Genomic DNA, 18,252 nt, shown 5'->3' on the forward strand with positions numbered 1-18,252 from the left:
CACCGTGCTTTAGCCTTACCGCCGGCCTCTGCGTGGGAGGAGGCCGTTTAGGGTGTACTGTGGGCGAGAGCCTGGGGCCGGGTTCCATATCGTACGACCGGGGGAGAGGCAGGCCGGACAGCCGGCAGCTCTCAACTCACATCATCCTTATGGGGCTCGTACCGTTGCCCCGGGGGTGCGTGCAGGCTGAAAGACAGCCACCTAGATCGAAGGAAGGACTCGGGAGACGATGCGTGCTTCAGCTCAAACTGCCGCTCCTGAGGGTGGAAGCATTCTGTTGTGTGCGCGCGTGAGAGCACTGCAAGGGAGTCCCAAACCTAATTCCGAGGGAGCCTCCGGCTGCTGCACAGGGCAGCACTCGACTCCCCACTTGTTTCATGAAGCTAGCACTGAGGCCCCACTTTTGCACGGAAGTCTCATCGCTTGCGTTCTACCTCGAAGAAACCACAGTGTACAGAATCGGTGCTTTAGCTACCTTCCACCTCTCTGAGGGAGGAAGCACTTTCCCGGCTACCGTGGGTGAGAGCCTGGGGAACGGGTTCCTTCCGTGCAACCGAGGGAGAAGCAGCCCGGGCCAGAAGGCACCTCGCGACTCAGCTGTTGGTACCTGGAGCTAACACTACTGCTCCATGGGTGCACAGGAATGCTAAGTGCTCCACACTGATTTGGAAGAAAGACGCCCGTAAAGAATCCCAGCCTCAGCTCCTTCGCCTCTCCACAGGGTGGCAGCATTTTCCACTCTACTGGAGTGCAAGCCTGAGGAAGGGGTCCCGGCAGAATTCCGAGGGAGAAATAAGCATGGGCAGAAGGCACCTGTCGGCTCCACTCTTGTTTCGGGGAACTAGATCGGCTCTCCCGTGTGTGCGTGGAGTCCGAAGTGCCATCCACCCGACGCAAAGGAACACACCTGTAGAGAACGCGTGCCTCAGCAAAGATCGCCCTTCCCGAGCGTGAACTTCACCCATTGTGTGTTTCTGTGAAAGCCTGACCAATGGAACCTCAACGCAAGTCGGAGTGAGAAGCAGGCCTGTAAGGAAGGCTGCTGTCGACTCACCTCTTGTTTTAGGAGATGAGCCCTGCTGTACCCTGTGTGCTTGGATGCCTAGTTTGCCAGGCTGCTAAGAGCCAGAATCCGTGCTATAGAATGGCTGCGCTTTAGTTCACGTTGCCGTTCCCGAAGCCAGAGGAATTGTACAGTGCTCGTGTTCGAGAGACTGGGGAAAGGGTCCCATGCGGGACGTGGAGTGAGAAACAGGCCGGTGCGGAAGGCAGCTCTCAACTCACCTCTGGTTTAGGAGGCTAGTACCCTTGCCCCCGGGTGTGCCTGCAGGCCTCAAGCCAAGCGCCTAACTCAAAGGAACAGCTCTGTCGAGAATTCCTGCTTCGGCTACGATAGCCATGCCTGAGGCCGGAAGCATTTTGCTGTGTGCATGCGTGAGCGCCCTGCCAGGGAGGCCCAAGCCATTTCCTGTGTGAGACTCAGGCCCAGGCAGACGGCAGCACACGACTCCCCACTTGTTTCCTGAAGCCAGCACTGCGGCCCCACTTTGGCATGGAAGTCTGATAGCTGGCACTCTAACTCGAAGAGACAACAGTGGAGAGACACCGTGCTTTAGCCTTACCGCCGGCCTCTGCGTGGGAGGAGGCCGTCTAGGGTGTACTGTGGGCGAGAGCCTGGGGCCGGGTTCCATTTCGTACGACCGGGGGAGAGACAGGCCGGACAGCCAGCAGCTCTCAACTCACATCATGCTTATGGGGCTCGTACCGTTGCCCCGGTGGGTGCGTGCAGGCTTAGGGAAGGCCACCTAACTCGAAGGGAGGACTCGGGAGACAATGCGTGCTTCAGCTCAAACAGCCGCTCCTGAGGGGGGAAGCATTTTGTTGGGTGCGTGCGTGAGAGCACTGCAAGGGAGCCCCAAACCCAGTTCCGAGGGAGCCTCAGGCCTCTGCAGAAGGCAGCACACGACTACCACTTGGTTCCTCAGGCCGGCACTGCGGCCCCACGTCTGCATGGACCGCTTGCGTTCCCACTCCAAGAAAGAACAGTGTACAGAAAGCGTGCTTTAGTTACCGTCGACCTCTCTGTGGGAGGAAGCAGTTTATGCTGCACTGTGTGTGAGAGCCTGTGGGCAGGGTTCCATACGTAAAAGCGGGGGTTGGTGGGGCGGGAAGCAGGCCGGTGCAGAAGGACCCTGTCGGCTCACCTTTTGTTTACTAGGCTAGGATCGTTGACCTTGTGTGCCTGCAGGCCTCAAGCCAGCGACCTAGGTCGAAGGAACAACTCTGTCGAGAATTCCTTCTTCGGCCAATAAAGAGCCATGCCCGAGGCTGGAAGCATTTTGCTGTGTGCATGCGTGAGCGCCCTGCCAGGGAGGCCGAAACCAATTTGCGTGTGAGGCTAAGGCCCCGGCAGAAGGCAGAACACGACTCCCCACTTGTTTCCTGACGCCAGCACTGCGGCCCCACTTTGGCATGGAAGCCTACTCGCAAGCGTTCTAACCCGAAGAGACAACACTGTAGAGAAACCGTGCTTTAGCTACCGTCGACCTCTGTGTGGGAGGAAGCAGTTGAGGGTGTACTGTGGGTGAGAGCCTGGGGCCGGGTTCCATTTCGTCTGACCGGGGGAGAGACAGGCCGGACAGCCGGCAGCTCTCAACTCACATCATGCTTATGGGGCTCGTACCGTAGCCCCGGGGGTGCGTGCAGGCTGAAAGACAGCCACCTAGCTCGAAGGAAGGACTCGGGAGACGATGCGTGCTTCAGCTCAAACAGCCGCTCCTGAGGGTGGAAGCATTCTATTGTGTGCGTGCGTGAGAGCACTGCAATGGAGTCCCAAACCTAATTCCGAGGGAGCCTCCGGCTGCTGCACAGGGCAGCACTCGACTCCCCACTTGTTTCATGAAGCTAGCACTGAGGCCCCACTTTTGCATGGAGGTCTCATCGCTTGCATTCTACCTCGAAGAAACCACAGTGTACAGAAACCGTGCTTTAGCTACCTTCCACCTCTCTGAGGGAGGAAGCACTTTCCCGGCTACCGTGGGTGAGAGCCTGGGGAACGGGTTCCTTCCGTGCAACCGAGGGAGAAGCAGCCCGGGCCAGAAGGCACCTCGCGACTCAGCTGTTGGTACCTGGAGCTAACACTACTGCTCCATGGGAGCACAGGAATGCTAAGTGCTCCACACTGATTTGGAAGAAAGATGCCCGTAAAGAATCCCAGCCTCAGCTCCTTCGCCTCTCCACAGGGTGGCAGCATTTTCCACTCTACTGGAGTGCAAGCCTGAGGAAGGGGTCCCGGCAGAATTCCGAGGGAGAAATAAGCATGGGCAGAAGGCACCTGTCGGCTCCACTCTTGTTTCGGGGAACTAGATCGGCTCTCCCGTGTGTGCGTGGAGTCCTAAGTGCCATCCACCCGACGCAAAGGAACACACCTGTAGAGAACGCGTGCCTCAGCAAAGATCGCCCTTCCCGAGCGTGAACTTCACCTATTGTGTGTTTCTGTGAAAGCCTGACCAATGGAACCTCAACGCAAGTCGGAGTGAGAAGCAGGCCTGTAAGGAAGGCTGCTGTCGACTCACCTCTTGTTTTAGGAGATGAGCCCTGCTGTACCCTGTGTGCTTGGATGCCTAGTTTGCCAGGCTGCTAAGAGCCAGAATCCGTGCTATAGAATGGCTGCGCTTTAGTTCACGTTGCCGTTCCCGAAGCCAGAGGAATTGTACAGTGCTCGTGGAGAGACTGGCGAAAGGGTCCCATGCGGGACGTGGAGTGAGAAACAGGCCGGTGCAGAAGGCAGCTCTCAACTCACCTCTGGTTTAGGAGGCTAGTACCCTTGCCCCCGGGTGTGCCTGCAGGCCTCAATCCAAGCGCCTAACTCAAAGGAACAGCTCTGTCGAGAATTCCTACTTCGGCTACGATAGCCATGCCTGAGGCCGGAAGCATTTTGCTGTGTGCATGCGTGAGCGCCCTGCCAGGGAGGCCCAAGCCATTTCCTGTGTGAGACTCAGGGCCAGGCAGACGGCAGCACACGACTCCCCACTTGTTTCCTGAAGCCAGCACTGCGGCCCCACTTTGGCATGGAAGTCTGATAGCTGGCACTCTAACTCGAAGAGACAACAGTGGAGAGACACCATGCTTTAGCCTTACCGCCGGCCTCTGCGTGGGAGGAGGCCGTCTAGGGTGTACTGTGGGCGAGAGCCTGGGGCCGGGTTCCATTTCGTACGACAGGAGGAGAGGCAGGCCGGACAGCCGGCAGCTCTCAACTCACACCATGCTTATGGGTCTCGTACCGTTGCCCCGGGGGGTGCGTGCAGGCTTAGGGAAGGCCACCTAACTCGAAGGGAGGACTCGGGAGACAATGCGTGCTTCAGCTCAAACAGCCGCTCCTGAGGGGGGAAGCATTTTGTTGGGTGTGTGCGTGAGAGCACTGCAAGGGAGCCCCAAACCCAGTTCCGAGGGAGCCTCAGGCCTCTGCAGAAGGCAGCACACGACTCCCACTTGGTTCCTCAAGCCGGCACTGCGGCCCCACGTCTGCATGGACCGCTTGCGTTCCCACTCCAAGAAAGAACAGTGTACAGAAAGCGAGCTTTAGCTACCGTCGACCTCTCTGTGGGAGGAAGCAGTTTATGCTGCACTGTGGGTGAGAGCCTGTGGGCAGGGTTCCATACGTAAAAGCGGGGGGGGGGCGGGAAGCAGGCCGGTGCAGAAGGACCCTGTCGGCTCACCTTTTGTTTACGAGGCTAGGAACGTTGCCCTTGTGTGCCTGCAGGCCTCAAACCAGCGACCTAGGTCGAAGGAACAACTCTGTCGAGAATTCCTGCTTCGGCCAATAAAGAGCCATGCCCGAGGCTGGAAGCATTTTGCTGTGTGCATGCGTGAGCGCCCTGCCAGGGAGGCCGAAACCAATTTGCGTGTGAGGCTAAGGCCCCGGCAGAAGGCAGAACACGACTCCCCACTTGTTTCCTGACGCCAGCACTGCGGCCCCACTTTGGCATGGAAGCCTACTCGCAAGCGTTCTAACCCGAAGAGACAACACTGTAGAGAAACCGTGCTTTAGCTACCGTCGACCTCTGTGTGGGAGGAAGCAGTTGAGGGTGTACTGTGGGTGAGAGCCTGGGGCCGGGTTCCATTTCGTCCGACCGGGGGAGAGACAGGCCGGACAGCCGGCAGCTCTCAACTCACATCATGCTTATGGGGCTCGTACCGTTGCCCCGGGGGTGCGTGCAGGCTGAAAGACAGCCACCTAGCTCGAAGGAAGGACTCGGGAGACGATGCGTGCTTCAGCTCAAACAGCCGCTCCTGAGGGTGGAAGCATTCTGTTGTGTGCGTGCGTGAGAGCACTGCAAGGGAGTCCCAAACCTAATTCCGAGGGAGCCTCCGGCTGCTGCACAGGGCAGCACTCGACTCCCCACTTGTTTCATGAAGCTAGCACTGAGGCCCCACTTTTGCATGGAAGTCTCATCGCTTGCGTTCTACCTCGAAGAAACCACAGTGTACAGAAACCGTGCTTTAGCTACCTTCCCCCTCTCTGAGGGAGGAAGCACTTTCCCGGCTACCGTGGGTGAGAGCCTGGGGAACGGGTTCCTTCCGTGCAACCGAGGGAGAAGCAGCCCGGGCCAGAAGGCACCTCGCGACTCAGCTGTTGGTACCTGGAGCTAACACTCCTGCTCCATGGGTGCACAGGAATGCTAAGTGCTCCACACTGATTTGGAAGAAAGACGCCCGTAAAGAATCCCAGCCTCAGCTCCTTCGCCTCTCCACAGGGTGGCAGCATTTTCCACTCTACTGGAGTGCAAGCCTGAGGAAGGGGTCCCGGCAGAATTCCGAGGGAGAAATAAGCATGGGCAGAAGGCACCTGTCGGCTCCACTCTTGTTTCGGGGAACTAGATCGGCTCTCCCGTGTGTGCGTGGAGTCCTAAGTGCCATCCACCCGACGCAAAGGAACACACCTGTAGAGAACGCGTGCCTCAGCAAAGATCGCCCTTCCCGAGCGTGAACTTCACCTATTGTGTGTTTCTGTGAAAGCCTGACCAATGGAACCTCAACGCAAGTCGGAGTGAGAAGCAGGCCTGTAAGGAAGGCTGCTGTCGACTCACCTCTTGTTTTAGGAGATGAGCCCTGCTGTACCCTGTGTGCTTGGATGCCTAGTTTGCCAGGCTACTAAGAGCCAGAATCCGTGCTATAGAATGGCTGCGCTTTAGTTCACGTTGCCGTTCCCGAAGCCAGAGGAATTGTACAGTGCTCGTGTTCGAGAGACTGGGGAAAGGGTCCCATGCGGGACGTGGAGTGAGAAACAGGCCGGTGCGGAAGGCAGCTCTCAACTCACCTCTGGTTTAGGAGGCTAGTACCCTTGCCCCCGGGTGTGCCTGCAGGCCTCAAGCCAAGCGCCTAACTCAAAGGAACAGCTCTGTCGAGAATTCCTGCTTCGGCTACGATAGCCATGCCTGAGGCCGGAAGCATTTTGCTGTGTGCATGCGTGAGCGCCCTGCCAGGGAGGCCCAAGCCATTTCCTGTGTGAGACTCAGGCCCAGGCAGACGGCAGCACACGACTCCCCACTTGTTTCCTGAAGCCAGCACTGCGGCCCCACTTGGGCATGGAAGTCTGATAGCTGGCACTCTAACTCGAAGAGACAACAGTGGAGAGACACCGTGCTTTAGCCTTACCGCCGGCCTCTGCGTGGGAGGAGGCCGTCTAGGGTGTACTGTGGGCGAGAGCCTGGGGCCGGGTTCCATTTCGTACGACCGGGGGAGAGACAGGCCGGACAGCCGGCATCTCTCAACTCACATCATGCTTATGGGGCTCGTACCGTTGCCCCGGGGGGTGCGTGCAGGCTTAGGGAAGGCCACCTAACTCGAAGGGAGGACTCGGGAGACAATGCGTGCTTCAGCTCAAACAGCCGCTCCTGAGGGGGGAAGCATTTTGTTGGGTGCCTGCATGAGAGCACTGCAAGGGAGCCCCAAACCCAGTTCCGAGGGAGCCTCAGGCCTCTGCAGAAGGCAGCACACGACTCCCACTTGGTTCCTCAAGCCGGCACTGCGGCCCCACGTCTGCATGGACCGCTTGCGTTCCCACTCCAAGAAAGAACAGTGTACAGAAAGCGTGCTTTAGCTACCGTCGACCTCTCTGTGGGAGGAAGCAGTTTATGCTGCACTGTGGGTGAGAGCCTGTGGGCAGGGTTCCATACGTAAAAGCGGGGGGGGGGCGGGAAGCAGGCCGGTGCAGAAGGACCCTGTCGGCTCACCTTTTGTTTACGAGGCTAGGAACGTTGCCCTTGTGTGCCTGCAGGCCTCAAACCAGCGACCTAGGTCGAAGGAACAACTCTGTCGAGAATTCCTGCTTCGGCCAATAAAGAGCCATGCCCGAGGCTGGAAGCATTTTGCTGTGTGCATGCGTGAGCGCCCTGCCAGGGAGGCCGAAACCAATTTGCGTGTGAGGCTAAGGCCCCGGCAGAAGGCAGAACACGACTCCCCACTTGTTTCCTGACGCCAGCACTGCGGCCCCACTTTGGCATGGAAGCCTACTCGCATGCGTGCTAACCCGAAGAGAGAACACTGTAGAGAAACCGTGCTTTAGCTACCGTCGACCTCTGTGTGGGAGGAAGCAGTTGAGGGTGTACTGTGGGTGAGAGCCTGGGGCCGGGTTCCATTTCGTATGACCGGGGGAGAGACAGGCCGGACAGCCGGCAGCTCTCAACTCACATCATGCTTATGGGGCTCGTACCGTTGCCCCGGGGGTGCGTGCAGGCTGAAAGACAGCCACCTAGCTCGAAGGAAGGACTCGGGAGACGATGCGTGCTTCAGCTCAAACAGTCGCTCCTGAGGGTGGAAGCATTCTGTTGTGTGCGTGCGTGAGAGCACTGCAAGGGAGTCCCAAACCTAATTCCGAGGGAGCCTCCGGCTGCTGCACAGGGCAGCACTCGACTCCCCACTTGTTTCATGAAGCTAGCACTGAGGCCCCACTTTTGCATGGAAGTCTCATCGCTTGCGTTCTACCTCGAAGAAACCACAGTGTACAGAAACCGTGCTTTAGCTACCTTCCACCTCTCTGAGGGAGGAAGCACTTTCCCGGCTACCGTGGGTGAGAGCCTGGGGAACGGGTTCCTTCCGTGCAACCGAGTGAGAAGCAGCCCGGGCCAGAAGGCACCTCGCGACTCAGCTGTTGGTACCTGGAGCTAACACTACTGCTCCATGGGTGCACAGGAATGCTAAGTGCTCCACACTGATTTGGAAGAAAGACGCCCGTAAAGAATCCCAGCCTCAGCTCCTTCGCCTCTCCACAGGGTGGCAGCATTTTCCACTCTACTGGAGTGCAAGCCTGAGGAAGGGGTCCCGGCAGAATTCCGAGGGAGAAATAAGCATGGGCAGAAGGCACCTGTCGGCTCCACTCTTGTTTCGGGGAACTAGATCGGCTCTCCCGTGTGTGCGTGGAGTCCTAAGTGCCATCCACCCGACGCAAAGGAACACACCTGTAGAGAACGCGTGCCTCAGCAAAGATCGCCCTTCCCGAGCGTGAACTTCACCCATTGTGTGTTTCTGTGAAAGCCTGACCAATGGAACCTCAACGCAAGTCGGAGTGAGAAGCAGGCCTGTAAGGAAGGCTGCTGTCGACTCACCTCTTGTTTTAGGAGATGAGCCCTGCTGTACCCTGTGTGCTTGGATGCCTAGTTTGCCAGGCTGCTAAGAGCCAGAATCCGTGCTATAGAATGGCTGCGCTTTAGTTCACGTTGCCGTTCCCGAAGCCAGAGGAATTGTACAGTGCTCGTGTTCGAGAGACTGGGGAAAGGGTCCCATGCGGGACGTGGAGTGAGAAACAGGCTGGTGCGGAAGGCAGCTCTCAACTCACCTCTGGTTTAGGAGGCTAGTACCCTTGCCCCCGGGTGTGCCTGCAAGCCTCAAGCCAAGCGCCTAACTCAAAGGAACAGCTCTTTCGAGAATTCCTGCTTCGGCTACGATAGCCATGCCTGAGGCCGGAAGCATTTTGCTGTGTGCATGCGTGAGCGCCCTGCCAGGGAGGCCCAAGCCATTTCCTGTGTGAGACTCAGGCCCAGGCAGACGGCAGCACACGACTCCCCACTTGTTTCCTGAAGCCAGCACTGCGGCCCCACTTGGGCATGGGAGTCTGATAGCTGGCACTCTAACTCGAAGAGACAACAGTGGAGAGACACCGTGCTTTAGGTTTACCGCCGGCATCTGCGTGGGAGTAGGCCGTCTAGGGTGTACTGTGGGCGAGAGCCTGGGGCCGGGATCCATTTCGTACGACCGGGGGAGAGGCAGGCCGGACAGTCGGCAGCTCTCAACTCACACCATGCTTATGGGGCTCGTACCGTTGCCCCACGGGTGCGAGCAGGCTTAGGGAAGGCCACCTAACTCGAAGGGAGGACTCGGGAGACAATGCGTGCTTCAGCTCAAACAGCCGCTCCTGAGGGGGGAAGCATTTTGTTGGGTGCGTGCGTGAGAGCACTGCAAGGGAGCCCCAAACCCAGTTCCGAGGGAGCCTCAGGCCTCTGCAGAAGGCAGCACACGACTACCACTTGGTTCCTCAGGCCGGCACTGCGGCCCCACGTCTGCATGGACCGCTTGGGTTCCCACTCCAAGAAAGAACAGTGTACAGAAAGCGTGCTTTAGTTACCGTCGACCTCTCTGTGGGAGGAAGCAGTATATGCTGCACTGTGTGTGAGAGCCTGTGGGCAGGGTTCCATACGTAAAAGCGGGGGTTGGTGGGGCGGGAAGCAGGCCGGTGCAGAAGGACCCTGTCGGCTCACCTTTTGTTTACTAGGCTAGGATCGTTGACCTTGTGTGCCTGCAGGCCTCAAGCCAGCGACCTAGGTCGAAGGAACAACTCTGTCGAGAATTCCTGCTTCGGCCAATAAAGAGCCATGCCCGAGGGTGGAAGCATTTTGCTGTGTGCATGCGTGAGCGCCCTGCCAGGGAGGCCGAAACCAATTTGCGTGTGAGGCTAAGGCCCCGGCAGAAGGCAGAACACGACTCCCCACTTGTTTCCTGACGCCAGCACTGCGGCCCCACTTTGGCATGGAAGCCTACTCGCAAGCGTTCTAACCCGAAGAGACAACACTGTAGAGAAACCGTGCTTTAGCTACCGTCGACCTCTGTGTGGGAGGAAGCAGTTGAGGGTGTACTGTGGGTGAGAGCCTGGGGCCGGGTTCCATTTCGTCCGACCGGGGGAGAGACAGGCCGGACAGCCGGCAGCTCTCAACTCACATCATGCTTATGGGGCTCGTACCGTAGCCCCGGGGGTGCGTGCAGGCTGAAAGACAGCCACCTAGCTCGAAGGAAGGACTCGGGAGACGATGCGTGCTTCAGCTCAAACAGCCGCTCCTGAGGGTGGAAGCATTCTATTGTGTGCGTGCGTGAGAGCACTGCAATGGAGTCCCAAACCTAATTCCGAGGGAGCCTCCGGCTGCTGCACAGGGCAGCACTCGACTCCCCACTTGTTTCATGAAGCTAGCACTGAGGCCCCACTTTTGCATGGAGGTCTCATCGCTTGCATTCTACCTCGAAGAAACCACAGTGTACAGAAACCGTGCTTTAGCTACCTTCCACCTCTCTGAGGGAGGAAGCACTTTCCCGGCTACCGTGGGTGAGAGCCTGGGGAACGGGTTCCTTCCGTGCAACCGAGGGAGAAGCAGCCCGGGCCAGAAGGCACCTCGCGACTCAGCTGTTGGTACCTGGAGCTAACACTACTGCTCCATGGGAGCACAGGAATGCTAAGTGCTCCACACTGATTTGGAAGAAAGATGCCCGTAAAGAATCCCAGCCTCAGCTCCTTCGCCTCTCCACAGGGTGGCAGCATTTTCCACTCTACTGGAGTGCAAGCCTGAGGAAGGGGTCCCGGCAGAATTCCGAGGGAGAAATAAGCATGGGCAGAAGGCACCTGTCGGCTCCACTCTTGTTTCGGGGAACTAGATCGGCTCTCCCGTGTGTGCGTGGAGTCCTAAGTGCCATCCACCCGACGCAAAGGAACACACCTGTAGAGAACGCGTGCCTCAGCAAAGATCGCCCTTCCCGAGCGTGAACTTCACCTATTGTGTGTTTCTGTGAAAGCCTGACCAATGGAACCTCAACGCAAGTCGGAGTGAGAAGCAGGCCTGTAAGGAAGGCTGCTGTCGACTCACCTCTTGTTTTAGGAGATGAGCCCTGCTGTACCCTGTGTGCTTGGATGCCTAGTTTGCCAGGCTGCTAAGAGCCAGAATCCGTGCTATAGAATGGCTGCGCTTTAGTTCACGTTGCCGTTCCCGAAGCCAGAGGAATTGTACAGTGCTCGTGGAGAGACTGGGGAAAGGGTCCCATGCGGGACGTGGAGTGAGAAACAGGCCGGTGCAGAAGGCAGCTCTCAACTCACCTCTGGTTTAGGAGGCTAGTACCCTTGCCCCCGGGTGTGCCTGCAGGCCTCAAGCCAAGCGCCTAACTCAAAGGAACAGCTCTGTCGAGAATTCCTACTTCGGCTACGATAGCCATGCCTGAGGCCGGAAGCATTTTGCTGTGTGCATGCGTGAGCGCCCTGCCAGGGAGGCCCAAGCCATTTCCTGTGTGAGACTCAGGGCCAGGCAGACGGCAGCACACGACTCCCCACTTGTTTCCTGAAGCCAGCACTGCGGCCCCACTTTGGCATGGAAGTCTGATAGCTGGCACTCTAACTCGAAGAGACAACAGTGGAGAGACACCATGCTTTAGCCTTACCGCCGGCCTCTGCGTGGGAGGAGGCCGTCTAGGGTGTACTGTGGGCGAGAGCCTGGGGCCGGGTTCCATTTCGTACGACCGGAGGAGAGGCAGGCCGGACAGCCGGCAGCTCTCAACTCACACCATGCTTATGGGTCTCGTACCGTTGCCCCGGGGGGTGCGTGCAGGCTTAGGGAAGGCCACCTAACTCGAAGGGAGGACTCGGGAGACAATGCGTGCTTCAGCTCAAACAGCCGCTCCTGAGGGGGGAAGCATTTTGTTGGGTGCGTGCGTGAGAGCACTGCAAGGGAGCCCCAAACCCAGTTCCGAGGGAGCCTCAGGCCTCTGCAGAAGGCAGCACACGACTCCCACTTGGTTCCTCAAGCCGGCACTGCGGCCCCACGTCTGCATGGACCGCTTGCGTTCCCACTCCAAGAAAGAACAGTGTACAGAAAGCGAGCTTTAGCTACCGTCGACCTCTCTGTGGGAGGAATCAGTTTATGCTGCACTGTGGGTGAGAGCCTGTGGGCAGGGTTCCATACGTAAAAGCGGGGGGGGGGCGGGAAGCAGGCCGGTGCAGAAGGACCCTGTCGGCTCACCTTTTTTTTACGAGGCTAGGAACGTTGCCCTTGTGTGCCTGCAGGCCTCAAGCCAGCGACCTAGGTCGAAGGAACAACTCTGTCGAGAATTCCTGCTTCGGCCAATAAAGAGCCATGCCCGAGGCTGGAAGCATATTGCTGTGTGCATGCGTGAGCGCCCTGGCAGGGAGGCCAAAACCAATTTGCGTGTGAGGCTAAGGCCCCGGCAGAAGGCAGAACACGACTCCCCACTTGTTTCCTGATGCCAGCACTGCGGCCCCACTTTGGCATGGAAGCCTACTCGCAAGCGTTCTAACCCGAAGAGACAACACTGTAGAGAAACCGTGCTTTAGCTACCGTCGACCTCTGTGTGGGAGGAAGCAGTTGAGGGTGTACTGTGGGTGAGAGCCTGGGGCCGGGTTCCATTTCGTCCGACCGGGGGAGAGACAGGCCGGACAGCCGGCAGCTCTCAACTCACATCATCCTTATGGGGCTCGTACCGTTGCCCCGGGGGTGCGTGCAGGCTGAAAGACAGCCACCTAGCTCGAAGGAAGTACTCGGGAGACGATGCGTGCTTCAGCTCAAACAGTCGCTCCTGAGGGTGGAAGCATTCTGTTGTGTGCGTGCGTGAGAGCACTGCAAGGGAGTCCCAAACCTAATTCCGAGGGAGCCTCCGGCTGCTGCACAGGGCAGCACTCGACTCCCCACTTGTTTCATGAAGCTAGCACTGAGGCCCCACTTTTGCATGGAAGTCTCATCGCTTGCGTTCTACCTCGAAGAAACCACAGTGTACAGAAACCGTGCTTTAGCTACCTTCCACCTCTCTGAGGGAGGAAGCACTTTCCCGGCTACCGTGGGTGAGAGCCTGGGGAACGGGTTCCTTCCGTGCAACCGAGGGAGAAGCAGCCCGGGCCAGAAGGCACCTCGCGACTCAGCTGTTGGTACCTGGAGCTAACACTACTGCTCCATGGGTGCACAGGAATGCTAAGTGCTCCACACTGATTTGGAGGAAAGACGCCCGTAAAGAATCCCAGCCTCAGCTCCTTCGCCTCTCCACAGGGTGGCAGCATTTTCCACTCTACTGGAGTGCAAGCCTGAGGAAGGGGTCCCGGCAGAATTCCGAGGGAGAAATAAGCATGGGCAGAAGGCACCTGTCGGCTCCACTCTTGTTTCGGGGAACTAGATCGGCTCTCCCGTGTGTGCGTGGAGTCCTAAGTGCCATCCACCCGACGCAAAGGAACACACCTGTAGAGAACGCGTGCCTCAGCAAAGATCGCCCTTCCCGAGCGTGAACTTCACCCATTGTGTGTTTCTGTGAAAGCCTGACCAATGGAACCTCAACGCAAGTCGGAGTGAGAAGCAGGCCTGTAAGGAAGGCTGCTGTCGACTCACCTCTTGTTTTAGGAGATGAGCCCTGCTGTACCCTGTGTGCTTGGATGCCTAGTTTGCCAGGCTGCTAAGAGCCAGAATCCGTGCTATAGAATGGCTGCGCTTTAGTTCACGTTGCCGTTCCCGAAGCCAGAGGAATTGTACAGTGCTCGTGTTCGAGAGACTGGGGAAAGGGTCCCATGCGGGACGTGGAGTGAGAAACAGGCTGGTGCGGAAGGCAGCTCTCAACTCACCTCTGGTTTAGGAGGCTAGTACCCTTGCCCCCGGGTGTGCCTGCAAGCCTCAAGCCAAGCGCCTAACTCAAAGGAACAGCTCTTTCGAGAATTCCTGCTTCGGCTACGATAGCCATGCCTGAGGCCGGAAGCATTTTGCTGTGTGCATGCGTGAGCGCCCTGCCAGGGAGGCCCAAGCCATTTCCTGTGTGAGACTCAGGCCCAGGCAGACGGCAGCACACGACTCCCCACTTGTTTCCTGAAGCCAGCACTGCGGCCCCACTTGGGCATGGGAGTCTGATAGCTGGCACTCTAACTCGAAGAGACAACAGTGGAGAGACACCGTGCTTTAGGTTTACCGCCGGCATCTGCGTGGGAGTAGGCCGTCTAGGGTGTACTGTGGGCGAGAGCCTGGGGCCGGGATCCATTTCGTACGACCGGGGGAGAGGCAGGCCGGACAGTCGGCAGCTCTCAACTCACACCATGCTTATGGGGCTCGTACCGTTGCCCCACGGGTGCGAGCAGGCTTAGGGAAGGCCACCTAACTCGAAGGGAGGACTCGGGAGACAATGCGTGCTTCAGCTCAAACAGCCGCTCCTGAGGGGGGAAGCATTTTGTTGGGTGCGTGCGTGAGAGCACTGCAAGGGAGCCCCAAACCCAGTTCCGAGGGAGCCTCAGGCCTCTGCAGAAGGCAGCACACGACTACCACTTGGTTCCTCAGGCCGGCACTGCGGCCCCACGTCTGCATGGACCGCTTGGGTTCCCACTCCAAGAAAGAACAGTGTACAGAAAGCGTGCTTTAGTTACCGTCGACCTCTCTGTGGGAGGAAGCAGTATATGCTGCACTGTGTGTGAGAGCCTGTGGGCAGGGTTCCATACGTAAAAGCGGGGGTTGGTGGGCGGGAAGCAGGCCGGTGCAGAAGGACCCTGTCGGCTCACCTTTTGTTTACTAGGCTAGGATCGTTGACGTTGTGTGCCTGCAGGCCTCAAGCCAGCGACCTAGGTCGAAGGAACAACTCTGTCGAGAATTCCTGCTTCGGCCAATAAAGAGCCATGCCCGAGGGTGGAAGCATTTTGCTGTGTGCATGCGTGAGCGCCCTGCCAGGGAGGCCGAAACCAATTTGCGTGTGAGGCTAAGGCCCCGGCAGAAGGCAGAACACGACTCCCCACTTGTTTCCTGACGCCAGCACTGCGGCCCCACTTTGGCATGGAAGCCTACTCGCAAGCGTTCTAACCCGAAGAGACAACACTGTAGAGAAACCGTGCTTTAGCTACCGTCGACCTCTGTGTGGGAGGAAGCAGTTGAGGGTGTACTGTGGGTGAGAGCCTGGGGCCGGGTTCCATTTCGTCCGACCGGGGGAGAGACAGGCCGGACAGCCGGCAGCTCTCAACTCACATCATGCTTATGGGGCTCGTACCGTTGCCCCGGGGGTGCGTGCAGGCTGAAAGACAGCCACCTAGCTCGAAGGAAGGACTCGGGAGACGATGCGTGCTTCAGCTCAAACAGCCGCTCCTGAGGGTGGAAGCATTCTGTTGTGTGCGTGCATGAGAGCACTGCAAGGGAGTCCCAAACCTAATTCCGAGGGAGCCTCCGGCTGCTGCACAGGGCAGCACTCGACTCCCCACTTGTTTCATGAAGCTAGCACTGAGGCCCCACTTTTGCATGGAAGTCTCATCGCTTGCGTTCTACCTCGAAGAAACCACAGTGTACAGAAACCGTGCTTTAGCTACCTTCCCCCTCTCTGAGGGAGGAAGCACTTTCCCGGCTACCGTGGGTGAGAGCCTGGGGAACGGGTTCCTTCCGTGCAACCGAGGGAGAAGCAGCCCGGGCCAGAAGGCACCTCGCGACTCAGCTGTTGGTACCTGGAGCTAACACTCCTGCTCCATGGGTGCACAGGAATGCTAAGTGCTCCACACTGATTTGGAAGAAAGACGCCCGTAAAGAATCCCAGCCTCAGCTCCTTCGCCTCTCCACAGGGTGGCAGCATTTTCCACTCTACTGGAGTGCAAGCCTGAGGAAGGGGTCCCGGCAGAATTCCGAGGGAGAAATAAGCATGGGCAGAAGGCACCTGTCGGCTCCACTCTTGTTTCGGGGAACTAGATCGGCTCTCCCGTGTGTGCGTGGAGCCCTAAGTACCATCCACCCGACGCAAAGGAACACACCTGTAGAGAACGCGTGCCTCAGCAAAGATCGCCCTTCCCGAGCGTGAACTTCACCCATTGTGTGTTTCTGTGAAAGCCTGACCAATGGAAACTCAACGCAAGTCGGAGTGAGAAGCAGGCCTGTAAGGAAGGCTGCTGTCGACTCACCTCTTGTTTTAGGAGATGAGCCCTGCTGTACCCTGTGTGCTTGGATGCCTAGTTTGCCAGGCTGCTAAGAGCCAGAATCCGTGCTATAGAATGGCTGCGCTTTAGTTCACGTTGCCGTTCCCGGAGCCAGAGGATTTGTACAGTGCTCGTGTTCGAGAGACTGGGGAAAGGGTCCCATGCGGGACGTGGAGTGAGAAACAGGCCGGTGCGGAAGGCAGCTCTCAACTCACCTCTGGTTTAGGAGGCTAGTACCCTTGCCCCCGGGTGTGCCTGCAGGCCTCAAGCCAAGCGCCTAACTCAAAGGAACAGCTCTGTCGAGAATTCCTGCTTCGGCTACGATAGCCATGCCTGAGGCCGGAAGCATTTTGCTGTGTGCATGCGTGAGCGCCCTGCCAGGGAGGCCCAAGCCATTTCCTGTGTGAGACTCAGGCCCAGGCAGACGGCAGCACACGACTCCCCACTTGTTTCCTGAAGCCAGCACTGCGGCCCCACTTTGGCATGGAAGTCTGATAGCTGGCACTCTAACTCGAAGAGACAACAGTGGAGAGACACCGTGCTTTAGCCTTACCGCCGGCCTCTGCGTGGGAGGAGGCCGTTTAGGGTGTACTGTGGGCGAGAGCCTGGGACCGGGTTCCATTTCGTACGACCGGGGGAGAGGCAGGCCGGACAGCCGGCAGCTCTCAACTCACATCATCCTTATGGGGCTCGTACCGTTGCCCCGGGGGTGCGTGCTGGCTGAAAGACAGCCACCTAGCTCGAAGGAAGGACTCGGGAGACGATGCGTGCTTCAGCTCAAACAGCCGCTCCTGAGGGTGGAAGCATTCTGTTGTGTGCGTGCGTGAGAGCACTGCAAGGGAGTCCCAAACCTAATTCCGAGGGAGCCTCCGGCTGCTGCACAGGGCAGCACTCGACTCCCCACTTGTTTCATGAAGCTAGCACTGAGGCCCCACTTTTGCATGGAAGTCTCATCGCTTGCGTTCTACCTCGAAGAAACCACAGTGTACAGAAACCGTGCTTTAGCTACCTTCCACCTCTCTGAGGGAGGAAGCTCTTTCCCGGCTACCGTGGGTGAGAGCCTTGGGAACGGGTTCCTTCCGTGCAACCGAGGGAGGAGCAGCCCGGGCCAGAAGGCACCTCGCGACTCAGCTGTTGGTACCTGGAGCTAACACTACTGCTCCATGGGTGCACAGGAATGCTAAGTGCTCCACACTGATTTGGAAGAAAGACGCCCGTAAAGAATCCCAGCCTCAGCTCCTTCGCCTCTCCACAGGGTGGCAGCATTTTCCACTCTACTGGAGTGCAAGCCTGAGGAAGGGGTCCCGGCAGAATTCCGAGGGAGAAATAAGCATGGGCAGAAGGCACCTGTCGGCTCCACTCTTGTTTCGGGGAACTAGATCGGCTCTCCCGTGTGTGCGTGGAGTCCTAAATGCCATCCACCCGACGCAAAGAATACACCTGTAGAGAACGCGTGCCTCAGCAAAGATCGCCCTTCCCGAGCGTGAACTTCACCCATTGTGTGTTTCTGTGAAAGCCTGACCAATGGAACCTCAACGCAAGTCGGAGTGAGAAGCAGGCCTGTAAGGAAGGCTGCTGTCGACTCACCTCTTGTTTTAGGAGATGAGCCCTGCTGTACCCTGTGTGCTTGGATGCCTAGTTTGCCAGGCTGCTAAGAGCCAGAATCCGTGCTATAGAATGGCTGCGCTTTAGTTCACGTTGCCGTTCCCGAAGCCAGAGGAATTGTACAGTGCTCGTGTTCGAGAGACTGGGGAAAGGGTCCCATGCGGGACGTGGAGTGAGAAACAGGCCGGTGCGGAAGGCAGCTCTCAACTCACCTCTGGTTTAGGAGGCTAGTACCCTTGCCCCCGGGTGTGCCTGCAGGCCTCAAGCCAAGCGCCTAACTCAAAGGAACAGCTCTGTCGAGAATTCCTGCTTCGGCTACGATAGCCATGCCTGAGGCCGGAAGCATTTTGCTGTGTGCATGCGTGAGCGCCCTGCCAGGGAGGCCCAAGCCATTTCCTGTGTGAGACTCAGGCCCAGGCAGACGGCAGCACACGACTCCCCACTTGTTTCCTGAAGCCAGCACTGCGGCCCCA

This window comes from Mirounga angustirostris, unplaced genomic scaffold (assembly GCF_029215605.1).
Source record: "Mirounga angustirostris isolate CCGP_5_RB_7025 unplaced genomic scaffold, mMirAng1.0.hap1 SCAF_2, whole genome shotgun sequence".
Taxonomy (NCBI): Eukaryota; Metazoa; Chordata; class Mammalia; order Carnivora; family Phocidae; genus Mirounga; species Mirounga angustirostris.